This window comes from Balaenoptera physalus (genome assembly GCF_965194825.1).
Source record: "Balaenoptera physalus genome assembly, contig: HAP1_SCAFFOLD_1478, whole genome shotgun sequence".
NCBI classification, from domain to species: domain Eukaryota; kingdom Metazoa; phylum Chordata; class Mammalia; order Artiodactyla; family Balaenopteridae; genus Balaenoptera; species Balaenoptera physalus.
The window spans coordinates 79830-105743 of NW_028125318.1; the positions used below are offsets into that span (position 1 = coordinate 79830).

The 25914-nt window shown below is 40.6% G+C and overlaps 1 long non-coding RNA gene across 1 annotated transcript in view; it reads right to left on the reverse strand.

Annotated features, from left to right (window-relative positions):
• The window catches only part of LOC309653927, a 111162-nt gene that overhangs the window by 60653 nt on the left and 24595 nt on the right, over positions 1-25914 (reverse strand). The window contains exon 2 of the long non-coding RNA XR_014259650.1: positions 13165-13212. This is a non-coding gene — a long non-coding RNA (uncharacterized lncRNA). The remainder of the gene's footprint in view (positions 1-13164; positions 13213-25914) is intronic.

Below are 25914 nucleotides of genomic sequence, written 5' to 3' on the forward strand. Positions count from 1 at the left end.
GATAGCAGCAGAGGGAGTAATTCCTCACTCATTCTATGAGGCCAATATTACCCTAATACCCAAACCAGACAAAGACATTACAAGAAAGCTGTAGAAAATTCTCTCTCATGAACAGAGATGCAGAAATCCTCAAGAAAATATTAGCAAACCAAATCCAAAAATGTATAAAAAGAATTCACAACATTTGACCAACAGGGATTTTATCCCAGCATTGAATGCAATGCTGGTTCAACATTCAAAACTCAATTAATGTAATCCATAATGATAAGAGGCTAAAAAAGAAAAATCACATGATTATATTAATAGATGCAGGAAAATCATTTAACAAAATCTGACACTCATTCATGATAAAGACTTTCAGTAAATCAGGAATAGAGGGAAACTTTCTCAACTTGATAAAGACCATCTACAAAAGTACCTACAGCAATCATCAGACTTAATGGTGAGAAACCTGAACCTACCCTGGACCAGCAACACCAGAATCCACTGGAAGTCTCTTAGAAACACGGGATCTCAAACCCCAGCCCAGACCTACTGAAGCAGAATCTTTGGAGCTGGGACCCAGGAATCTGTACTTGAGCAAGCTCACCAGGAGACGCTTAAGCATGCTAATGTTTGAGAAGCATTGCTCTAAGAAGTTGGGAGCCATAAAATAGTAGAAAGAGGGAGAAAATAGAGGCCATGAGACTAGTATATTTCAAGGACGATACACATGTGAGTTATAGCAGAAAGGATGGCCAATTAGCTTGAGGCATGAAACTGAAGAACTTTGCAAAAGGATGGGTATATAAAGGTAAAGGAGAGGATGGCACTAAGGAGCATTGTGAGTTTTTAGGTTGAGTGATTGAGTGAATATCCACGTTTTTAATTACTATAGAGAATCCAGGGTGAGGGACAGGTTTGGAGAAGGCAAATAGGCAACTTGGTCCAGGTCACAGAGCTTGTAAGTCACACCCTCAGCCCTGGAACCCAAAGACCAGACTCTCCACATGACGCTCACCACCTCTCATGCAAAGGGCAGAAGAAATGTGTCTCAGTGAGGACTCAGCAACTTAAAGGGTTTTTAAAGGACCATAAATCAGAAATGATCAGTATGGAGCTGAATCCACATCTCAGGATAGAAATAATGGCAGTGGTTTGTGCACGTATAGATGGAGGAATATCAGGAAGAATGAGGCAAGTAAAGAAGTGACATTTCATTGGCCAAAAATGAAGTTCTCATTCTGCCTTCCAAATATCAGAGAGCAAATGCGACTGTCCCATTTCCACTAGATTTTGGTGATTCAGAAAGACAGCCTTCACCTCTATACATTAAGTGTCTTAAGGCTTGATTTATGCTACTATAAATGCATTGTTGATACTATCTTAGAGGTCCAAGGAGACTGCAAGCAACCTAGCTTTGCCTTCGTCCTGAGCAAGACACAACCTCTCAGCAGAACGACAGCTACTGTGATAACATGGGGGATTCCAGCATGGTGGCTCACAGCGGCCTGGAGACATGACTCTCCCAACCTAGGTTATTTTTTCCTCCCCAATACTGTCCCCTGACTGAGCAGAAAATGATTTAGAAGTCACATAGAAAAGCCTCCGAGTGTTTGTAATTCAACGTTCCATCAGAGTTCACTTCTCCTTATAATATTCTCCATTACCAGTTGGAAAACAAAAGTTCTAAGGAGTCTCATTGTCTTTTTGTCTCCAAATGACAAAGAAACGAAATAAACACACACAGGATGCAAACAACAAAAGCAGAGGATGGAGCAGAGAAGAAGCAGCATTCCAGCGTTTTAAAACACAGCAGATCAACATGTTTGCTGCAAATTTGCCCCAGGTCTTGAAATTACGCTTCCTGGTGATCGGAACACTTTTCGATGCAACTTCACGCAATACTTTGGGGATGGCCAAGATTTACAGTTGATTAGCCCGCATAGTTCAGCTTCTTTCTCAAAAGCTTCTAGGAAGGGATTATTTCTGTGCCCAAAGAGCCCCAGAGAATAGGGAGGGCGGCTCGCGGCCATAATGTGAATTCCCCGGACTCGGTACACTGTGCTCATTGAAGCAGATAAAGCAAAGTTAAAGAAGCATTTAGTTCTTCAGAATGCCAGCCTTAATAAGTATCTTTTTGTGGAAGGATTTAGGAGGAGGGGAGGGTTTACCCTTAGTGCAGGCATTATTTCCTCATACAAAAAGGGAAAATGTGCATACAGTTGGATGTAAAAAGCCAAAAACGCACATGCCCCCCTCGCTCCCCAAGGAAAAGATGCTGAACACACACTCGCAAACGCCAGAGCATGAATCTTCACAGCTTAATAGTCCCGAAGCCATTATGCAGCTTCTCTTGGGAAAGGCGGCTCATTCATCTGCAGCCGCCCAAGTTCATCCTTGCAGCTGTGAGAACCGGGAGGCGCGCAGCCCTCCAGAGCCCCACCTTCATCAGCAGGCGGACTCCACAAGAGCCGCATCCCGTCCGGAGGAAGAGCGGGCAGCTCCCCGGCGCCTCTCCACACAGCTGCCATCAAGGCACGTGGGAAACGTCCACGAAAGGCTGAACCGGCCACATCTGCAGGCGGCCGAACACCCAGTGACCTCTGCTTGCAGAGCGCAAGGCCCGTCCTGGCCCAGGCAGCTTCCACGGTTCTCATTCCCTATGTGGAATTCGACGCAGAATCAGTCCCTCGTAATTACTTAAAACACCCGGTGTTTAATAAGGCAATGCCATGTGATCCCAGTTTTCTAACCACCAGCACACGTCTCCCCTTCAGCTCCGCCTTACCGCGACCTGTCTTCCAACACGAAAATACATCAACATCTATGTGAACTGAGCTACTGACGTAAGGAAAAGCACATGGAGATGCACACGCTGTAGCTTGAGTGGGATTTCTGCTGTAGCTAAAGAAGGTGAAATGCCCAGTTCATCCACATCTATTATTCTGTGCCTAAAATTTTCAAGAGAAATTCCCATAACCTAAGGCAGACTGGGAAGGTTCTTCATAGACATCAACATTTGCTACTCTAATAGATACTATAATAGAGAGAAAGAAGAAAAGAAGGAAAGAAAAAAGGAAGGGAGGGAGGGAGGGAGGGAGGGAGAGAGAGAGAAAAAGTAAGTAAAGAGAAAGAAAAGGGAAAGGGAGGGAGGGAGGGAGGGAGGAGAGCCATCTTTACAAAGTGCACATTTTAAGTCATTGCCTCCCCCATGCGAATGGAAAATGAACTCACCCACATTGGTAGCTCTGCTCTGAAAAGACCCAGTTGAGAGAAGTTCTTTCTTTATTGTGTGGTTTTAAAGACTATTCTTTGACCTCTGCTATTTATGCCTTAAGATCTGTGAAGACAGGGCCAAACCCCTTTGGCTCGAAAAGGCGCTCACAAACAAAAGCTTTTCACCTTTGTTCCACTTACCTCATTCCCCCTCAGAACACGTCCATACGCACCCCCTGGTTTCACAACTTAAACTGCATTTTCTTCTTTCTTTTGCCCAGTCACAGCCATTACCTAACTGACAAGTGGCCACCTTCGCTCCTTTCCAAGGAGTGAAGCCCTAGTCGTCAGCACCAGCTGAAAGAGCTCTGCTAGGAATATAGATGTCTTGTCATCTCACCTCAGTGAACCATGAAACTGTGGATAAAATGGTTCAGGAAACTAAACAACGCACGAGGCAAGTGCAGCCACAATGGGGCATTTCTCTAGTTATTTGTAATTTTAGGGATTTATGGATTTATCTATTGCCTTTCTCACTCCTAAAAGGATTCAAGACAATTTACAAAGATCCATAGGATACAGCTAGAAAACAAATCTTACGTGTGTGTGATAAAAACAAGATAAAGGAAAATAAAAACTGGAGTCAGGGATAAAGCTACTTCCCATATACACGGGATAAATTTCAGTAACCTTGTTAAAGTAGGTGATTTTGTTTATCATTCAGCTTTCTAACAGTCAGTTCTAAGGGGAAAACACAGTGTCCACAGTTTCTAAGGGACGCATAATTAGTACTGATAAAGTGAACACAATGAACGCTTTCCCAAGTTTTCTCCTAAAGATGGCATGGAATAACAGACCGATGTCCTTGGCAAGTTCCTCAGAGTGGCCTCGGTGACTGGGCTTGTGAGATAGTTTCTGAGAATATTACACGTGCTGCATTGCAGCAACATGGGATTCAGTAAATGTCATTTGTTAAAGGACAATTTTGAGATTGTGAAAGAACATAGTTAGTCCTGTAATGGAGGCATGGATTGTACAGCATCTGGAAACTATATATCTATCAGGCATGTATAAATACTGTTTCTCTCTGGTGCCTTTTGGTACTGCAAGGATACAAAAGGTTTGATATTCTAGCTCTTGGCAAGTACCAGGAGAGCAGCGGCTTGTTGATACGTCACTGTCATTTCACAGCCAGCAGAACTGCTGTTAGCTCTGACATCCACAGCAAAAATTACAGATCCTAATGAGGATGACTGTTTGAATAAAAACGTCATCCTAACTCTGCCTAGACACGCATCAAAGAAGATGAAGGGAGTACTTGATAAAGATCCTCCTTAGGAAAAATTTTCTCTTCCAAGCCAGAAGAAAACAAAAGGTACAAACTCACTGGTAGATCCCATGCACAGCTACAGTAATTTTAGGCTGAAAAAGAGTTTAGAACAAATGCCCAGCTTAGCCATTAAACATACACACACACACACACACACACACACACACACACACACACTTCATATTATAACCAAGCAGCACCTTATGGGACCTTCCCAGGACAGACCATCCCCCCATGTCCTCTGCATTCCTCTTGTTTGTAGAAAAACTTTAGCCTCCTAGGCTTTCCCTGAGTTCCAAAGAACAAATTTCATCTGAGAAGTGAAAAATGCAGAAACAAAGGAAAACAGTCAAGCAAGACAAAATAATAATAGTTTAGCCATTAAACAAAATCAAGGACGTTTGTTTCCTTCTCAAGGGCTATAGATAATATTCTGAGCCATGTCCTTGGGCTGTTTTGGAGATACTGAAACCCCCACCAGGTGGAAGAAGTTAACTTCATGTTGACCAGAAGCATGTTGACCACAAGCACGTTGACCCCAGACCAGCTGGAACCAGAAGGTTGATGACGTTGACTCCCAAAATACCACCAGGTTACCTCACCACCAATCAATCAAAATTATGTCCACAAGCTGATCATGCACCTGCAACCCTTCTCCTCACCAAGTCATTAAAAACCTTTCCCTGAAAGCCATTAGGGAGTTTGGGTCTTTTGAGCACGAGCTGCCCATACTCCTTTCTTGGCCTTGCCATCAACACTACACTTTCCTTCACCACAACCCAGGGTCAGTAGAGTGGGTTTACTGCACGGGCGATCAGACCCAAGTTTGGTTCAGTAACAACATCACCCAAAGAACATCATGCTTTGAGCAATGAATCTTACAGAAAGTCCTATGACCCCAAATATTAGAAAACAAATATACTAAGGTAATTGAATGTGATTATTTATAGGATGAAGGAAGTTCTTCCACATCAAATAGATAATAAGTGAGAAATCTTAAGAAAAATTAATTTTTCAAATAATTAGCCTATATTCCTTCTTTAGGCAAATTAGACACAAGAGCATCTCCTAGTAAAGAGAGTGTCAGCTAGTAAAAACAGAGTTGAAATTAATACCTAGGTTTATTTCCCTATAACAACTGCTCTTTTACAAACATAGAGCAATAATCTTTCCAAGACAGACCGTGTACCAACACATATTAGGCTTCTAAGAGGAATTCCTGTGTATATTAGGTAGAACAACTTGACCCTCATGTCAAGGATTACCTACAGGATGGGGTCACAATCATGAACATAGAAAAGCAAATGCTGACCCCCCACTAAATTCAAGAGAGAGTTTTCACCTCAGTGGAGACTACTTCTCCTTGGAGAAGGCAGGGCAACTCAGCACAATGACGTATTCAGTGCCCACAAATTCTGCCCTCCCCGGCTTATTGAAGTCCAGGTCTGTCTTCTTTGTAAAACATAACCATTCCCATCCCTCAATCGACACTGGTGCTCTTTGCCAGTTGCCAGCTCAAACCCAACATCTTCAAGCAATCGGAGCTCATCCAGGCTCCTCTGTGTGCCTTCTGATGAATACATTACAACTTCAAAACGTCTGTCAGACCATAATCACCATGTGACGCATCCTGACGTAGACGTGTTTCATATGTTCAAAATGCATTCCCTTTCTAAAGCCAGCTTTCAGGAACCCTTCCTCAGTCATGAACCAAATAAGAGATTTCGTTTGCATCTTCTTTCATCAGATGGAAGGAGAAATTAATAGGAAGAGCTGAGGAAGGGGTGAGGATAAAGACTTACACAGAGGTGCTTTTTCCCCTCCACATGTCTTTGAAGTTTACAGCAGGTGGAAGTCTTTCACATCCGTAAAAACCGATATGGAAAATCAGAAACACGTTGGGCTATTAACATGTCACATGTTGGATTTAAATCCAAATAAGAACCTGTTCTTTTCCTTAAATATTGATTGTGCTATGAGCCTGGCCAAGTTTTGCAAGTTATTGCAGCACACAGGCTAGTTTCCAGGCTAAAAAAACCCTGGAATGTTCCAGCTACTGATGGCTAATGATCGCCCCAAAGCACACTAATATGTTTGATAAAAGTTCCCAGCGTGAGGGCAGAAAACACTTACCATAAGAATGACAGTGTGAGGGAAAGCAAATCAGTGACACCAGTTCAGGCTGCCTTCCGTGCTGAAGGCTCCAATTAGAGCTGTGAGCTTGCATTCCAGGAGGCGGTGACAGATGGCAAATCTCTCATTGTTAAAATCATCAACTCACCGATCCACCTGCCTGAGCCCTAGCAGGGACCCTGCTGGGAGCCTTCGCTGATTCTCACAAACCTCAGCACTTACCACTTCAGAAATGAAGTTTTGAAACTAGGTGTTCATTTAGCTCCCCCATTTGTAAGTTCTTTTTGTTTTTATCTGTTGTTCCACATTCTCTCACTTTGTTCTTTCTTTTTTCTCCATTTCTGCCTTCACCTCAGAGACGATACCGACTTGAATGTTCCCCTACAGTGACACTGGATGGAGTACTTGAGAATGTAGCTACACATGGACCCCTAACTCAAGGTTGCTGACGATGTGATTTTTCAGCTGCATGGAGACCAGGAAATCCAAGAGCTCAGGTCTCCCGGAGGAGAGACTTCATCTCTTGGTAAGCACAAAAGCACATAATGGTCTTTGGGGTACTTAAAATTATGCCATTTACTGGCATGATGTTATAGGATAGTCTAACAAATGTGCATTTGACAATTTTTACTCATCATGCTAGTACAATATTGCATGTACAGACTGGTATTTCAAAAGAACACTAGCCAAACTTTCACACACCTCACAATTTTTCATAGGCATTCCATACACATTTTAATTCCACTGGTTTAAGGAAATAGAATATTTCTCTTCTCTTCCTAGATTATCACATCCCATTTACTTAGAAATAATATCATGATCATTACTTATGGAAATAATAACATTGGTATCCAAAATAAAGGGAATTAATTATAACATTGGAGAAGTTTTCTACTCCTCCAGTGGCACAAACCTACAACTTCTCTTGACAATCAATGTCAATGGTGGCTTTGCCTGTGAAATAATTGGTACCTCCCAAAAGATATCAATATGTTGGACAAGAGGTGCTCAGTATACATCAACTTTGTCCTTGAAGTTGATTACACAAAATCAGGGAAAACTGTATGAATATCAGTAAGTAGTACAATAGGCTTTAAATGTTTTAAAGGATATAAAACAACTGAAATTTCAAACTGTTGTATACTAGAATATTACAAAAAATAAACTGTTCAACTTTGGTTCTTTGGGTGTTTGGACATAGTGCGTTTCCATGGGTGCCTGAGTTTTCGTTTTCCTCCTTAAGATGTATTTTCCTGGGGCTCTATGGATTTACAGTCATTACCACATAAATCATAGAAAGCATCTAACACAACGCAAAAACCTTCAACAGTCACATTCAGTCATGTTTCTGGGGTTTGACCTTTATCCAATAAATTTCACAGATGTCAAATGAAACTGTCCAGATGTTCGTACAAGCAAAACCAATCTTCCTCACCTCTAAATTTGGCTCTGAATAAACCTGGAAAATCACTAAGAATCTGGAGTTATAGCCCTTATAAGAACCAAACTCCCACCGAGATCAAAGCAACATGCCACCGCACCAAGATTGAGCCCTAAATTACTGCTTTTCAACTCAAATCCTCACAACCAAATGGGAAACAAAAGTCAAGTGAGTGAGTTATAACACCCAAAAGGAGAAGGACGAGAACGCCTGCTCCCCAGACAGGGGTGGGTGTCAACAAGAATGCCATTCTTAGATACAATGTTTAGAAAGGTAACTGAGCAGCGTAAGGGCAAAGGATGCTTATTTTATAAAGTAAATGCATGACTCGCATGCAAATATCAAATGAACAAGTGTCAAAGATTTAACTCGTGAAATGCTGCAAGAACCAGTAATATGTTACATGTGGTTCAAAGGAGAAATCCAAGAAATACAAATATAAATATATTCACACACAAAAACAAACGCTAGAATGGATTTACAGCTAGATGCAAAATGGTCTATTGATGGGGGAAGCATCAATTGCAATACACTGCACACAACCATTTGCATTTCCATGGACAAGATTCATCTGCATTATTATCAGCTTTCTACATTTACAGAGTAAGAAAATAGCTCAAAGACGATGAACAATGCAGATAACCTGCAAGGGTGCAAGAGAGGGGACATCCAGCCATCTTTCTGCCCATCTTGAAGTGCTCCACAATTTTTACTGGCTCTAATAATCGCGTTTTAACACTGAATTTTCAAAAGTTAATTGTGATTTGATGTCTTCTTACTGTTGTTTACCATTCCTTCGTTCATTCAACAAAGCCCCGCAAGCTGACCAACAACGTTCCACACAGGAGGCTAGAAACTGCCCATTTTTTAGTTTGAATACATCAAGATATGTCTTTGTATTGAGAGACAAATGCAACTTTACTGTTTTGTTTTTGACTGCTTTTACATATGTGAATGCAATGGCAAACTCTGGCAAATGGGCAAATCCAACCTGGCACTTGTTTGTGTACAGCCAGCGGGCAAAGAATGGTTCTTACATTTTTTAATGGTTGGGAAAGATAATAAAATTTCATGACATGAACATTACATGAAATTCAAATTCCAGTGTCCAAACATAAAGCTTTATTGGAACACAGCCACTGTCCTTTGTTTAGGTACTATCTATCACTGATTTCATGCTGCAGTGGCCACATGAGTAGTTGCCACAGAGACTTTATGGGCTACAAAGATGGAAATATTTACTATCTGGCCTTTTACAGAAATTGTATATGATGTGGACTTCCCTGGTGGTGCAGTGGTTAAGAATTCGCCTGCCCATGCAGGGGACATGGGTTTGAGCCCTGGTCCCAGAAGATCCCACATGCCATGGAACAACTAAGCCCGTGTGCCACAACTACTGAGCCTGCGTTCTAGAGCCCACGAGCCACAGCTACTGAGCCCGCGTGCCACAACTACTGAAGCCCGCGTGCCTAGAGCCTGTGCTCCGCAACAAGAGAAGCCACCTCAATGAGAAGCCCGCGGACCGCAACGAAGAGTAGCCCCCGCTCACCGCAACTAGAGAAAGCCCTCGCGCAGCAACGAAGACCCAACGCAGCCAAAAAATAAATAAATAAATAAATAAATTTATTTAAAAAAAGAAATGGTATATGATGAGCATTAGAATTCCTAACATATAATGAGCCCCTGAAAAGGTGCTTGGCGCATACCACATGCTCGGTAAATTATATGTTTATTCTCCTTCATATAAGAAAGTAAAACTGCTGAGAATAGGAGTGGTTCTTCAATTCCTTTATAACCCACAAAATGCACAGACCAGGGTTTTTCAACCTCCCTCGGCGCTACTGAGCTTGGAGCTTCTTCACTGTGAGGGCGTCTTGTGCATTGTAGTTTGTCAGCATTCCTGACCTCCACCCACTAGATGCCAGTAGTGACAACCAAAAATGTCTCCCGCCATTGCCAAATGTCCCCTTGGGAGCAGAATCGCTCCAGCTTGAGAACCACTGGCCTCAAACCGTGCAGGACAGTAAGTCACTGCTCTGCATCATCTAGGAGCTAAATGATGCTAAAGACCCCTGACTTCACAGTACTGGCTTCATTATAGGAGGAAGATTTTCCTAATTAATAATAAATAATCATGATAAGTTACATGGACACAAAATGGATTATAACCTTTCTCCTGAAGGTAATACAGTAATGATGTACTTTGGGGGAGGAAGGAAATGTTCCCTATGGACTTCATTCATGGATTCATTCACAAATATTTGGTGAGCAACTACGCTGTGCCAAACACCATTCTAGGCTTGAAAATACCACAATGAACAAAGAGAACTCAGTCGATGCCCCTCGGAGCTTACTTTCTGGTGAAGGAGACAGACTCTCAGAGATAAAGGAACAACTATATAATGTCGTGTGGGTACAATACGGCCGAGGAAGTGTGTAAATGGGTGGGAGGTGACCTGGGAGGGCAAGGCTGAGAAGGTGGCATTTGTGCTGAGACATGAATGGGGTGCGGTGAGCTGGGTGACTGCGGAAGGAGCCTTCTGGTGGAGGGAAAAGCAGGCTTGATGGGGGTAAAGCAGAGGAGAAAGTTGGAGAGAGAGCACAGGCAGACAAGACAGGGCCGATGTTTTAGACTGAGTGAGGTAGGAAGATATGAAAAGGTGTGAGGCAGACAGCAGCAAGATTCAGCTTGTATGTTTAAAGGGTCTTTCCAGCAGCCACGTGGGTAGAGTAGAAGCTGGGAGACCCAAGAGGATGCTCCTGGATTGGTCCAGGCAAGAGATGATGGCAGATTGGACAAGGCAGGCAGTTAGATGGGAAGAAGAACTCACCTTCTGGAGGGATCCTGAAGGTGATGGGCTTTGCAAACACAACCAGAACTAATCAGAAAGTGTGTACTTTCTATAAAATATTACGTAAACTTTATCTTTTAACAGATATTCAGAAAAATTATATCATCAGCATTACTTCTTGATTTGGTGAGGTGTTTTTACTCTTCTGTCCCAATATTTGCTCAAAACGGTTTTTCAAGTTGTTGGTCTCTATACAACACAGCCCAGGAGACGGCATTCCAAACTTTAGTTCACCTCTACTGATTTGCTGAGTGATTCCAGGACATTATCCAATATGTATGTGCCTGAATTTCCCCATGTGTAAAATGGAGTTACCACCGCTCACCCTTCACCTCATTAACCTAAAAAGCAAAGGAAAAGCCTACACAATGCTTCATGAATCTCAGAAGAAGTGCAAACTGTAATTATCTGCAAATGTATCCCATGGTGATAATATCCAAAAGAGATGAACTTTGATTAACATGTAAGATTCATCCCCAAGGATTCAGACTAAAGACAACCCTTAAATTTATGTTGGCTTTGTACTATATTCCAAAGTTTCTGTTGAAGTTATCTATGACTTATTGATTCATTTTTGCTTTCAGGCAAAAGGAATTGAGTTCTTTTCTTGTCAAGTTCAGTCTCTCGTGTCAGCCTTGATCATTCAATTACAAAATATGGTTTAACAATCTGTATTCCCTAGGGCTTCAATGTTCTTTAATTAGGATATTTTAAAAGCAGTTTAAATGAACGTGTCCCATTCAAATTTCAAGTGTGTAAAAAAAAATTAATTTCTTGATGGCATAAGGAGCAAAGAGGTGCTTATGAGAAATAATACTGATACAACAAGTTATCATTCATGTAATACCCAACTAACAAAACTGGACAAAAACACTACTTATGAAATCTAGTCAGTCTCATAGCCATACATTCATATATATATATATATATATATATATATACACACACACACACACACACACATATATATATATCCTCTCCTGCAGTGATGACATAAAAAAATTACCCAGAACACCAACTGAAGAACAATTAATATAATAGATAACCAGAAAATACCTTATCAGAGCAAATATGTATGATATTATATAAAAAGAGTAAAAGGATCATAAACCAGACATTTCATTTCTGCCCAGGATCTAGAGAGTCAGAACTAAGCAAAGTTTATTTTCACCAAATTATTTCACATTCACAGAATAATTCTGTTCTGTTTTTAATAACGTTCATGCGGATTAAATGACACAACGCATGCATGAATGTCAGAATGTATCATTATAGTGAAGTTTTAGGTTTAGGAACATTATTCTACAATCATTTACTTTGAGATAATTTGTTTGAAAGACCTTTGAAACTAATAATGTTCTTCATAAATATGCTGTTTCATATTATTGTGTATTGCTCAGGCGAAATTTTGGTTGTAAAATAAAGGAATGCTTCAATTTTCGGTCTAATACTCGTAACCATGAAAGAAATCTCATCAAACACTATTACAATCCCAAAGTACTGCAGTATTTATAGCAAGTTTAAACTTTATTCACTTATATAATCTGAATATAAAACCAACTTTGAGACTGGAGCTAAAGCATATATATACATATATACTCTCTATATACACATATAAATATATTTAAAGATGGTGATGTTTGGAGACTGAGGTAAGAAATCTATGCTATGAAACATATGAATGAGTATAATGATAGCTTTGGAGCATGTGTGTGCAACAAGAAATACTCAAAGATAGAAAAGAGACTGCTTAGTTAAAGAATCAGATTAGTGAACGAGCAATTCCCACACATAAACACAATAAACGCATACAAAACAACTTAGGTGTAAGTAGAATGCATTAAATCTTCTCGTGCAATCAGAAGATGTTTTCTCCTTAAAAATACTTTTGATTGAAATAATTAGAGAATAAAGAGAGAAATAAGGTAGTATACAGAAATGTTGACACATGTATCTTGATTGCAGTGGTGGCTACACTAACTAAATCCATACATGTGATAAAATCTCATAGAACTATATACATACCTTGTACCAAGGCAATTTTCTGCTTGTGATATTGTTCTACATATACGTAAAGGGTAACCACTGGTGGGAAATGAATGAAGAGTACATGTGATTTCTCTGTACTAGCTTGGCAACGTCCTGTGACTCTACAGTTGTTACAAAATGAAATGTTTTTTAAAATACTGATACAGTTGTAGGGAACATACCTTAGAACATTGCTTGTGATTCTGGCACCAAACCAGGGAACCGTTGTTCTGCAAAAAGAAAAAGAAATATTGACTCATTAAATAATTTTCTATTTGGAATCTACATACACCTGTGTGTATTAATATAATTTTAAAATACTTGCATTAATGAAAGACTAATTTTGCCACCCTGATATATGTCTCTCTTCCTAAAATGGGAAATCATTTTTTGCCCTTGACTTTATGAAACAAATACATATAAAATAACGAAGATTTCAACGTGTTTCAAAAGGAAAAGTGTCTGAGCCACCTCTCGGGTGTGCTGAGCAACGGAATACAGACCAACAGGAAAATGAATGCTAGACGGTTCTTCCATAGTAAGCAGCTGTGGTAAATTTACAAGTTGGCATCCTGGAGGCTTTCAATTTTAACCAATTCAGTAATAATTGTTTGAGCCTGGAAGTCAAATCCCATGGGAAAAACCTCCTCTTTCCCTTTCACTGGGATGTGTGACTCTGGACAAGGGACTTACTATGTCTGTCCCTCAGTGTATCTGTCTGTAAAGCATAAGGACAATATCTCCTGCATGAGGTCAGTGGGATAACTAAGTGAGACACAATCCACTTCACACAGCTTGACAGTTACTCAACACGTACCAAATACTAGGACTAGGATTTATTTGTTCATTAAAATTTATTTTATTGAAGTATAGTTGATTTACAATGTTGTGTTAATTTCTGCTGTCCAGCAAAGTGATTCAGTTATATAAATATATACATTCTTTTTCATATTCTTTTCCATTATGGTTTATCACAAGATATTGAATAGAGTTCCCTGTGCTCTACAGTAGGACCTTGTTGTTCATCCATTCTCTATATACAATAGTTTGCATCTCTTAACCCCAAACTGCCAATCCTTCCCGTCCCCAACCCCCCTCCCGCTTGGCAACGACAAGTGTGTTCTCTATGCCTGTGAGTCTATTTCTGTGTTGTAGGTAAGTTCATTTGTGTCACATTTTAGACTCTACATATAAGTGATATCCTGTGATATTTGCCTTTGACTAACTTCACTTAGTATCATAATCTCTAGGTCCATCCATGTTGCTGCAAATGGCATTGTTTCCTTCTTTTTTATGGCTGAGTAGTATTCCATTGTATATATGTACCACATCTTCCTTATCCATTCATCTGTCGATGAACACTTAGGTTGCTCCCATGTCTTGGCTATTGTAAATAGTGCTGCAATGAAGATAGGGGTGTGTGTATCTTTTTGAATATAGTTTTGTAGGACTATGATTTATTATCCCTAGTATTTGAATTTCTGCTTGAAACTTGTCTTTCCACATGACTAAAATTTTGGTGATGGTTGGACTGTGATATTTACATCAGATTGTTCTACGCTGGGGTGGTTGTAACAGATAACAGAAACAGTCACCCAAAAATTAAGATGCTGTGGCCTCTTGTTCTTTGAAGTTCAAGGTTGGGTATGAGATGAAGTAGTCCATTTCCTATGTATGAATGCCTACACTTATAATTTTAAGAACATCGGTATGAATAGAACAGCATCACCTTTGCTTGCAGTTAAAAGAACATTGAACCAATAATGTATCTTTTGAAAAATACTCTTATTACACGTTTATTGATACATAATTCACAAACACAAAAGTTAATCATATAACTCAGTGGTTTTCAGAAGAAAGGCTGTGTGACCATCACCACTAATTTCTGAACTTTCTCATCAGCCCTGACAGAAAGCAGTACCCAACAGCAGTCCTTCCACCCAGGTCCTGGCCACCACGAACGTACTTTCTTTCTCTATACATTTACCTACTCTGGACACTTCTCATAAACGGAATCATACAATACGTAGTCTTCTGTGTCTGGCTTCTTTCATTTCATAATGTTTTACATTATGTTAGGTGATATGGTATTTTTGCTTCACCCATATTGTCACGTATGTCAATACGTCATTCTTGTTCGTTGTCACCTTCCATTGTACGGATATTTGCTCTTCCATTCACAATCATGTCTCTTAATAATGCAGGATTCCCAAAACCACTGGGTAGATCTCAACTGTTTAGGATTAGAAATTTTCCTCTCCTATCTAAACATCACTCGGCTATAGATCTCAGTCCCACAGTAAGGCTTTAGCTATTAAATCTCTGCACCATACGGCCCTTTCTCCTTTACAGTCTTAACTCCCCAAAATTGCTGAACATACCTGCAATTTAGATAATCTGGTATCAACCTACTCATCCCCTTCTTAAGGTCCGCACATCCTCAGGGGGCCCTCATCTCTCTCTACGTATCAATGTTCATCAGTCCGACAAACAAGGGCTGAAGCTGGAGCAGTACATGAACAGCCTGGGCTGAGGTTAAGTATGATCTTTGGCAGGGTTGACATCAGAGAAATAATTAGATTGGGCAGAGGCCAAAGCTGGACAAACAGTGGACATGGTTTAATTACTGGAAATGATGTGTTAGTAAAAAGGGTGCAAGAAAGAGGGCATTATGGGCAAATTGGTGTTTCAGAAAAGGAGCCCTTGGCCTGGTGACAAACTCAAAGTTCACAGCGGGGTTAGGCAGACTGAGCTGTCGGTCATAAACAGGGTGACAACTGCAACAAAAAGCAGGGGCCAGACGTTGAGGAGTATATTATCACAGGAAAGCTGACAGCAGGGTTCAGGCACTTTGGAGAACATCCGCCCTCATTGTCTTTTCCCGGAAGGGTCTTTGGTCCATGCGGGGTTGGGTCCTGCTGGGACTTCCGAGGACCACGTCTGTCAGAGAACATCCCGGCCCCAACTTGAGTGCTCTGTGCTCACATCCCAGAGATGGGAACCAGTGAGATTCCTTCTAAAGAGACTCAGGGCTGAAGTGAATGGACGCCAATCTAAGAGACTAGGTCAGGGCCAGATCCTGACGACCTTCTGCCTCCTCGTGTCAGGTCAGAGGGTCCTGCTCCTTGCTCTGGGAACCTTGACCTCGGACCAGCTTCCACCTCCTTCCCCTCCAGGTCTTCCTTTTCCTGGACAGATGGGCAGGACCTCTGGAGGTCTGCCTCTGCTGCATTTGCTGCACTGCTCTTGAAAGATGTATCACACACACCCTCTCCTGCTGTAGGATCTGTTTTCTTTGATCTAAGCCTTAGCTCCTCAACTAGAGCGTGGTCCAGCAGACCGGCCTTCCTGTTTGCTGTGTGCTTCAAAGTTTCACACTAGCAACTGGACCAGCTCCTGGTTCTCACAGAGGTGGCCTCCATCAAAGGCCACGCAAAGGTGACTGGGCCTGCAAAAGTAGGCGTGGCAACTGCTGCCTGCCCCCAATTAGTGGCTGACAAAAATATTACCAGTGGGGTAATATGCCACTGACCTGATTATTATCGATAAATATTATCATGATTACATGACTAGCCACATCTGTATAGCAGGCACTTGCTCTGGTGTTGGACATATTCAGCCCCACATAATCATCCCACATACGACACAAGTTTCATTTACCCATTTTCTACTTAAGAAACTGGGAGTCAAAGACGGCAACTAAAATATGGACATCCTGAAGCCAGTGGTTAAACTCAACTGTGAGTGCCCCAGTGAGGAAAGCTGAGTGAGACACAGGGTGAGATTTACAGTGGGCTGTGAAGGAATCTCCGGGTTTATAATCTTGGAAGGAGAGTAGAATTGGTCCAGACAGTCCTGAACGCTGTAAGCTCAGGGAATAGCAGATCGGATGAATGGGCTGGAGCAGACAATAGGAGAGGAAGCTGGCTGAATAGGTAGAAAGCAGATTACAGTGGATTTTGACTTATTGGAAATAAAGTATTTTATTTAGTAAATGTCATTGGGTTTAAAAGAAAATAGAGGATTAGATCTGTGAAACGCTCTGGTCATGGCACACCTTGGTTAGAATTCTTTTGTTCCCTTTGTAGATAAAATGGTCCAACCTCAACAATAAAAGAATCCAGCAAAGACTGTCTTCAGCCGCCCAGCAAATGCAAACTCTGCTGCAGCTCCCCCCATGCTGAAACACAGCGTTCCCTGTCCTATTGGCTCGTATACCCCAATAAGCCACAAAGCCCATCTGTTGTCTACATTTTATTGGGAATTAATATCAATGCATTTCCTCAACCAAAGCATTTTCATTTTAAGCAAACTTTCCCATTAATCATAAAATGAAAAGCTGTCATTAGAAAGAAATATTCGGGGCAACAGCGCGAGCAGGCATGGAAGATTATTGTGATTATAATCATTTCTTTTTTCATTACTGAAGATAGTATGTCACAGTTTGCTTGGGAAGATTAAAAAGGTAATCCATGCAAAGTATTTAGCAAAATATTTGGCACAGAGTTAGATGTAAAAAAAAAAAAAAAAAAAAAGAAAGGCTACTGTGATTATTGATGTTACTTTGTTTGCCATTATTTGTGTTCTGAGGAGTGGAGGAGGAAGCCTGGACTTACAGTCTCCCAGCTCCTGTGTATAACACTCATCCTATGCTAACCGGTTCCATCTTATTAGTGAGGCTTGGGGGGTAGGAGGTGGGACGGGGGGAATTATCATGGTTTTTTTCCCTGGGTGGCAGCAATTTTCCAATGTTTGCCAATGTGATGAGAGGGCAATTGCTTTAATTGCCTTTGATTGGCCATTTGTATTTCCTTTACGGTGAACTGTCTATGCATTTTACCATTTCTATTTTGGATGGTTTACCCTTTTCTTAGCAATTGTAGCAGCTATTAGTACCAATTAGACTTAATAATAATTTGTCTGTAATAGGTGTTGTAAAATGTTTCCAGTGCATCATTTGCCTTTTGAATTTATTCATGGAGTTTTCTCTATGCAGAAATTTTCTACACACACACACACACACACACACACACACACACACACACACACATACATTTCCACCCTATTTCTTTTTTGGGTTTTGGGTTTCCTATTTTTCTTAAAACAATCCCCCCCCCCAACGTCAAGGTTTTGCAGCTGCCCTATGCGTTTGCCTTTATCAGTCAGCATCGGCCATACAATACAATTTACCTCTACAAAGAACTTCTAAGAACCCTGCCTAATGGCATCAAGGATGTCTATAAACCCCTGAGTAACTCCAGCCACTGTGTTTGGGCCAGGTGTGCACGTACATTGCACCATCCACCTACGTTGCTTACCTGGAATGCTCTTTGAGCAGGAAAGCAATGCAAAAAGACAAGAATCCCGGTACATTTCAACATCCCGCCTGGGGGAAGTTTTTAGTTGGATTACAATAGCCTTCACCAGTAAAGCCAATTGACAACAAAAATAAAAAAGTCTCACTCTGGCTAAAAGCCAGCAAAATAAAGAGACAAAGTACATTAGGCATGAAAGACATTTGCCTCTAGAATCATCATTGTAACCTCCAGGTAGGATCAGACAGCGGGACTTTTGTAATTATATAAAGATTATATCCTGTATTTTATTGGTTTAACTAGATCAAACATGAATGCCAGTCAATCCAACTTTCAAAGAGTCTATATAAGTTCAATCAACGGCACCCAGACACTATTTCAATGATATTTTCAAAGTCCCTCCATTTCTAGCCTTTTGATTTTTTCCTTAAAGAAAAATAATTCTTCAAAAGCTTCAAGTAAACACTTCACTCAAAGACAGCCCTCGAGGGAAGGATAGAGAGAGATGAAAACTAGTTATCTAGATACAACCATTTGCAAAGAAAAAAGAGAATCAGAACAGATCCCACTTGTTTTTTAGCACAAGCAGGTGATGGTGTGGAACAGCCACAAGGACTAAGCAGTGTGCAGTTGCGGAAACTCAACACTGAGTGACTGCCCAACAGCAGGACAGAACATTTGAGTTGAAACCATTCCACAAAACCCGCAATAGACCTACACTTTACAAACCAACCCTATGAAACCACAAGCAATTAGCTGTGACTCAATCGATGATTTTCTTTTCATGTTAAATGTAAGGTTTTTAAAATGAAGGCATAGATTAAAATTTAGCAGTTCATTTTAATCCAGAATATTTTCCTATTACTTTGGAATTAAGAAATAAAATAGTTGATTTCATTTATTGTTATAAGGCTATTCCTTTGTATTGTCGATATACTCACAAAGTTTCTCATATATTCAACAGCAGCTAAAAGAGGGGTTCAGGAGACAAACTGAGAGTAAGCATTTCCATGGCTCAAAATATTTTTTAAAATGAATCTTTGCCAGTGATCATCACAACTATACATTCATTCAAAATATTTCTCAGGAAACTTAAATGCATATTGCTAAGTGAAAGAAGCCAATCTGAAAAGGCTACAATATTGTACGATTCCAACTCTATGACATTCTAGAAAAGGCAAAACTATGGAGACAGTAAATGGATCAGTGGTTGTCAGAGGTTGAGGGGAGGGAGGGATGAATAGGCAGAGCACGAGAGGACTTTTAGGGCACTGAACCCACTCCGTATGATACTGTAATGGTGGATACATTATACATTTGTCCAAACCCATACAATGTACGAGAGCGAACCCTGATGTAAACTATGGACTTGGGGTGATGACGACATGTCGATGAAGGTTCATCCATGTAGCAAATGCACCACTAGGGAGGGAGGGTGATAGCAGGAGAGGCTGTGCATGTACAGGGTCAGAGGGTACATAGGAACTCTTTGTATTTTCTGCTCAATTTTGCTGTGAACATAAAACAGCTCTAAAACAAAGTCTACTGAAAAGGGAAAAAAAGCTCTGTGTTTACATTTGTTGTTTAGAGTAGGAGTTCCTTCAAATGTTACAGATCGTCCTCAGTAAATAAACAGCCTTTTCATTAACCACTCCCCCTGAAAAATTTCCCTCTGGATTCTACAAATCTCTCACAGTGAAATGAATTCTATAGGAAAACAGTATTTAACCATACAAATATACCTCTCCAGACACCCAGCCCTGCCCTCTGGCCCCCACCACTGGAATGCAGGGCCCGGCCACATTCTTTACTTCACTTCTTCACACCTGGCAAGCTTATCCAGGAATGAGAACCTCTGTAAGTGCTGTCCTCCCACCCAGAACTTGTCCCCTCCCCAAGTCGACTCCCATGCACCCTTCAGGTCACTGCAAGTGCCACTTCTTTCAGGAAGCCTTCCCTGACCCCCACTCCCTGACTACAACAGCTCCCCTGTTGCATATGCTCTGTGCCTCCCTGTGCTTCTCTTCCGAGGCACTCTACACAGTTGCCAAGTATAAACATATTCGTGTTGTTTGTCCTTAGTGATCATCACCACCACTCCCCACCCCACCCCTGCCTATGACCTCCTTAAAGACAGAATGTGTCTGTATCTCCCCCTCACCACTGGCTCCCTCATGATCTTAATGAATATTGACTGAGTAAATAAATGAATGGAATAGGGAGTCATACAAATAAATTTAAACTTAATCATTAGATCATGAGGAACTGAAAAGAAGGAAATAAATAGATGGAGCTGAACAAATTTTTCATCTTCTCTGGGTGGAGCTTTTAAGAAATGGCTTCATTATTTTGTTTCCTGTAGAGTAAATGTCCAAGAGATTCGGCCTGAGAATATGAAAATCTGAACAAAAACTTGTATTCAGAATCAAGTACAAATTATTTAAGAAATAATCATGCTAATTATCTTTTTATAGATGTAAATAAAGTCATCTAAAGAAAAATGTATAGAACAGCAAGGGCTCGACGATGCCATATGGGAAAACATTACTTTCTTTAACACTTTACTGTGAATTTTAATAAGGAATATGCTTACAAATTCTGTCTGTGGGAGAGCACTAAATGAGGACGCAACTTTTACTACTTACTGTCTCTGGCAGAATGCTGGGACCCACCATAGAATCGGAGATACTAGCTTCTGTTAGCACACCTCAGGCAGTAGTCTTCCAACTGTAATCTCCTCCAAGAGGATGTGCTAGCTCTGAATTCATTCTTGCCACAGATATGATTTTGGATATGTATTCACTGAACCATGTTTGGTAATAAAATTTATATTTTCAGGAGGAAATTCTGGTACATTGTGCATTCTCCACAAAAATCACATAAAGCCCTGGAAGATTTCAAGACTGAATAAATGACTTGTGCCGAAAGAAATCCAATCTTAGGTAGCCTTAGAGGGAGCATTAAATGTAATAACTAAAATTTAGTAAATGACTCGTATTACAAAGTAAGGGAAGCATGAGCAATAGAGTAGCTATATAAACTAAACAACTACAGCATTGTTCCTGGGAAACCTAAAAAATAAAGAAATTTTGGTATAAACTTCATTCTCTTCCCAGCCTCTGCTTCATAGCAGGGACAAGAAACAGGGTCGATGAATGCAGCTTATAAAGGCAGGCATGCTCAGACATCACTCTCAAGTTTTTACTTCGCTTGTAAATTGTGTGGATTCTCCCAATTCCAGGAACCTCTCCCCAGTCGCCATAGCTGCTTGTCTAGAAAGTAAACACCTATGGAATAAAGTGCCCAGGCTGGCAGGGCAGAGGTACAAGGGTTCATCATGTAGGAATGACCATCTGCTTCGAAGTGCTGGAAGGGTTATCTCCAAGGTAGGTGGCTTGAGTCGGCCACACCCACTTCTGTTTCCAACCCTTACTTTGAAGGGTCCCTGACTTTAGTTTTGATCATTTGTGTGGGTCTCAGTGATGGTGAGAAAGACAAGACTGGGAAGAAGAGAAGGAGCCGTAGGGGAGGAAGTGGATGAAACAGGCAAGAAAGATAGAAGAGGTCCCAAAAGTCTGAGGTAAGTGGCATATTAAGTCCTTGGGCATAAACATGAGATGTTAAAACCTCTCTAAAATTTAATATAAAAGCACATTTTGCTTTTGTCATCAAGAGGCGAAGGCAAATCTTCTGCACTCTTTAAGATTATCATAACCCAGACACACTAAAGCCACTGGCATGAGGACTGCCATCAGCTGCCAATGGGCTGCCTCTCAGCAGTCCCTTTGGTGGGTGTCTGAATGAAGAGGTGGCACTTTCTGACACTAGGAGGCTATGCTCAGTTATGTAGCTTCAGCTCGGTCTCCATGGCAGCCGGGCCAGCCCATCCAACTTTGGATATGGGGTTCCCACTAAAATCTAAGTATCCCAGCTACACGGGCAGTCCACAGTAATTAGAGACAAAGCACAGAAAGAAAGTTTGGTGGACACGAGGAGGCAATGAGTTCTGGGAACATGATTAATAACCAGGATCCACTTGTTTGGACCTAGAACGTACCCTTTCAACAACCTTAGGAAAAGTCCTGAGATAACACACCATGAAGACGTAAAATCTGATTGTTTCTGAAGTCGGGGTGCTTCTTACCCCAACTGTGATGAACGTGCACCATCACTGTTGGCCAGGTGGCAGTCATGACATAGAGGTCAACACTCCACACATGTGAACTTGGTGGTCACAGTTGTGCACGCTATCACCATTTACACTGAGCTGTGTACCTTGTTGGTTCTACACATGTTGGGTTTAATTACTACTTAAAGTGTGATTCAAAAGATCAGAAAGAGAAATTAAGGAAACAATCCCATTTACCATCGCATCAAAAAGAATAAAATACCTAGGAATAAACCTACCTAAGGAGCCAAAAGACCTGTACTCAGAAAACTATAAGATACTGATTAAACAAATCAAAGCTGACACAAACAGATGAAGAGATATACCATGTTCTTGGACTGGAAGAATCAAAACTGTCAAAAGGACTCTACTACCCAAAGCAATCTACAGATTCAATGCAATACCTATCAAATTACCAAAGGCATTTTTCACAGAATTAGAACAAAAAAATTTTACAATTTGTATGGAAACACAAAAGGCCCTGAATAGCCACAGCAATCTTGAGAAAGAAAAACGGAGCTGGAGGAATTAGGCTCTCTCGCTTCAGACTATACTACAAAGCTATAGTGATCAAGACAGTATGGTACTGGCACAAGAACAGAAATATAGATCAATGGAACAGGATAGAAAGCCCAGAGATAAACCCACACACATATGGTCACTTTATTTTTGATAAAGGAGGAAAGAATATACAATGGAGAAAAGACAGCCTCTTCTATAAGTGGTGCTGGGAAAACTGGACAGCTACATGAAAAAGAATGAAATTAGAACATTCTCTAACACCATACACAAAAATAAACTCAAAATGGATTAAAGACCTACGTGTAAGACCAGATACTATAAAACTCTTAGAGGGAAACATAGGTACAACACTCTCTGACATAAATTGCGTCAAGATCTTTTTTGATCCACCTCCTAGAGTAATGGAAATAAAAACAAAAATAAACAAATGGGACCTCATTAAACTTAAAAGCTTTTGCACAGCAAAGGAAACCATAAACAACCCTCAGAATGGGAGAAAATATCTGCAAATGAAGCAACTGACAAGGGACTAATCTCCAAAATACACAAACAGCTCATGCAGCTCATATCAAAAAAACAAACAACCCAATCCAAAAATGGACAGAAGAGCTAAATAGACATTTCTCCAAAGAAGAAATACAGATGGCTAAAAAGCACGTGAAAATGTGCTCATCGTCACAAATTATTAGAGAAATGCAAATCAAAACTACAGTGAGGTATCACGTCACACCAGTCATCAAAAAATCTACAAACAGTAAATGCTGGAGAGGGTGTGGAGAAAAGGGAACCCTTCTACACTGTTGGTGGGAATGTAAATTGGTGCAGCCACTATGGAGAAGAGTATGAAGGTTCCTTACAAAACTAAAATTAGAGCTACCATATGATCCAGCAATCCCACTCCTGGGCATATATCCGGAGAAAACCATAATTTGAAAAGATGCATGCACCCCAATGTTCACTGCAGCGCTATTTACAATAGCCAAGACATGGAAGCAAGCTAAATGTCCATTGACAGATGAATGGATAAAGAAGATGTGGTACATGCATACAGTGGAATATTACTCAGCCATAACAAAGAACTAAATAATGCCATTTGCAGTGACATGGATGGACCTAGGGATTGTCATACTGAGTGAAGTCAGACAGAGAAAGACAAATTACCATATGATATCGCTTATACATGGAATCTAAAATAATGGTACAAGTGAGCTTATTTACAAAACAGAAATAGAGTCACAGATGTAGAAAACAAACTTACGGTTACCAAGGTGGAAAGAAGGGGAGAGGGATAAATTGGGAGATTAGGATTGACATATACACACAGCTATATGTAAAATAGATAACTACTAAGAACCTACCGTATAGCACAGGGAACTCTACTCAATACTCTGTAATGATCTATATGGGAAAAGAATCTAAAAAAGAGTGGATATATGCACATGTATAACTGATTCACTTTGCTGTACTGCAGAAACTAACACAACATTGTAAATCAACTATGCTCCAATAAAAATTAATTTTAAAAAATGTGATTGAAATAATTAGACTAAGATTTGACATTGAAAGGAAAAATTATTCTGTGCTCAGAAATGCAAAGACTAAAGAGGTGCAGCAAATATTCATTGGTGGAAAGACTGAACTTGCACATTTTCATATTTTCTTGTAACTAATAACTAATACTTTATAGGATTTAAAGAAGGAGTATGTCACAAGTAGATGAATCTGTGCTACACATTCTTACTAATACATGAACAAAAGGATTCACAATCTCATGCAAAAATGCAAATGAAGGCAGAAGAAATCACCAAATCTCCTGGACCAGATGAAAGCTGTTAACAAAGCAACAAGATATTAGTGAGGCCAAATGATGCTTCATAAATGACCATCATTAAACCGTCTGTCATTATTTACGATCACTTTTTTTTTTTTTTTTTTTTACTATCACTTTTAAAAATCTTAGGGTTATGTAAAAATGGATGTTCTGCCCATGGCTTCTTAGATCCCATGAAATCCTGTATACAGATGTATGTCAGCTCTCCACAAATCCCTTTCTCCTCCATACTGACGTATCTTCATAGTTACTCTTTTGGGGACTATTCCCGCTTTCCCTAATCTGCAGTCGGGAAATAATTAGTGAGGGATTTACTAAACTGGTAAGTATTTTCTAGAAAGTGGGCCTGTGCTGATAAGGAGCAGGGTATGATCTGCGGATGCAGGCAGGTCTGCCCATACCACAAACACCGAAGGTAAACCCAGTGTCAGTTCCGATGCTGTCTACATGGAATGTGAGTACAGAATCTGTCCTGACGGGAAGTTGGGAGGCAGGAGCTTCCCGTGCCCTTCATTTTTCCCAATGAGACCAGAACTGAGGAAATTTTCCACAAGACGTGAGTGTAATGGGGGAGGGAATTTAAGGAGAGAAGTGAAAAGTGCACTCGTTGCTGAAGGAAGATGAGAGTTGGAGTTGACCCGAGGTACACTCGGAGGATGGACGGACAGTTCACATGTTTACCTGCGGCTGAGACTATGCATTTACAGTCACACCACTCCATACAGGTGTGTGACCTTCTCTGGCAGTACCCAGCACTGAACTGACATCCAAGTAGGCAGCTATTAGAGCCTGACAGATTTAGAGTTAGAATTTTATAGCTAGAGAGTAGCCAAAGGGCAAGAAAATGAAACTACTGGGGGAAAAAAAAAAAAAAAAAAAAGATTAAAATGATGCATCACGGGTCCTAGACAGGACTCAGCAGGAAATTACAAGAAGCGTCAATGTAACAGTACTTTCAAACTTCCCTGGTTCAAGAATCACCTGGGAAATGTGTTAAACATAAAGGTTCTCAGGGACTGACTCAGTAGACCTAGACATGACCCTGGAACCTGTAGATTAACAGATGCCCTGAACGTTCCTTACAATGTGGCACATG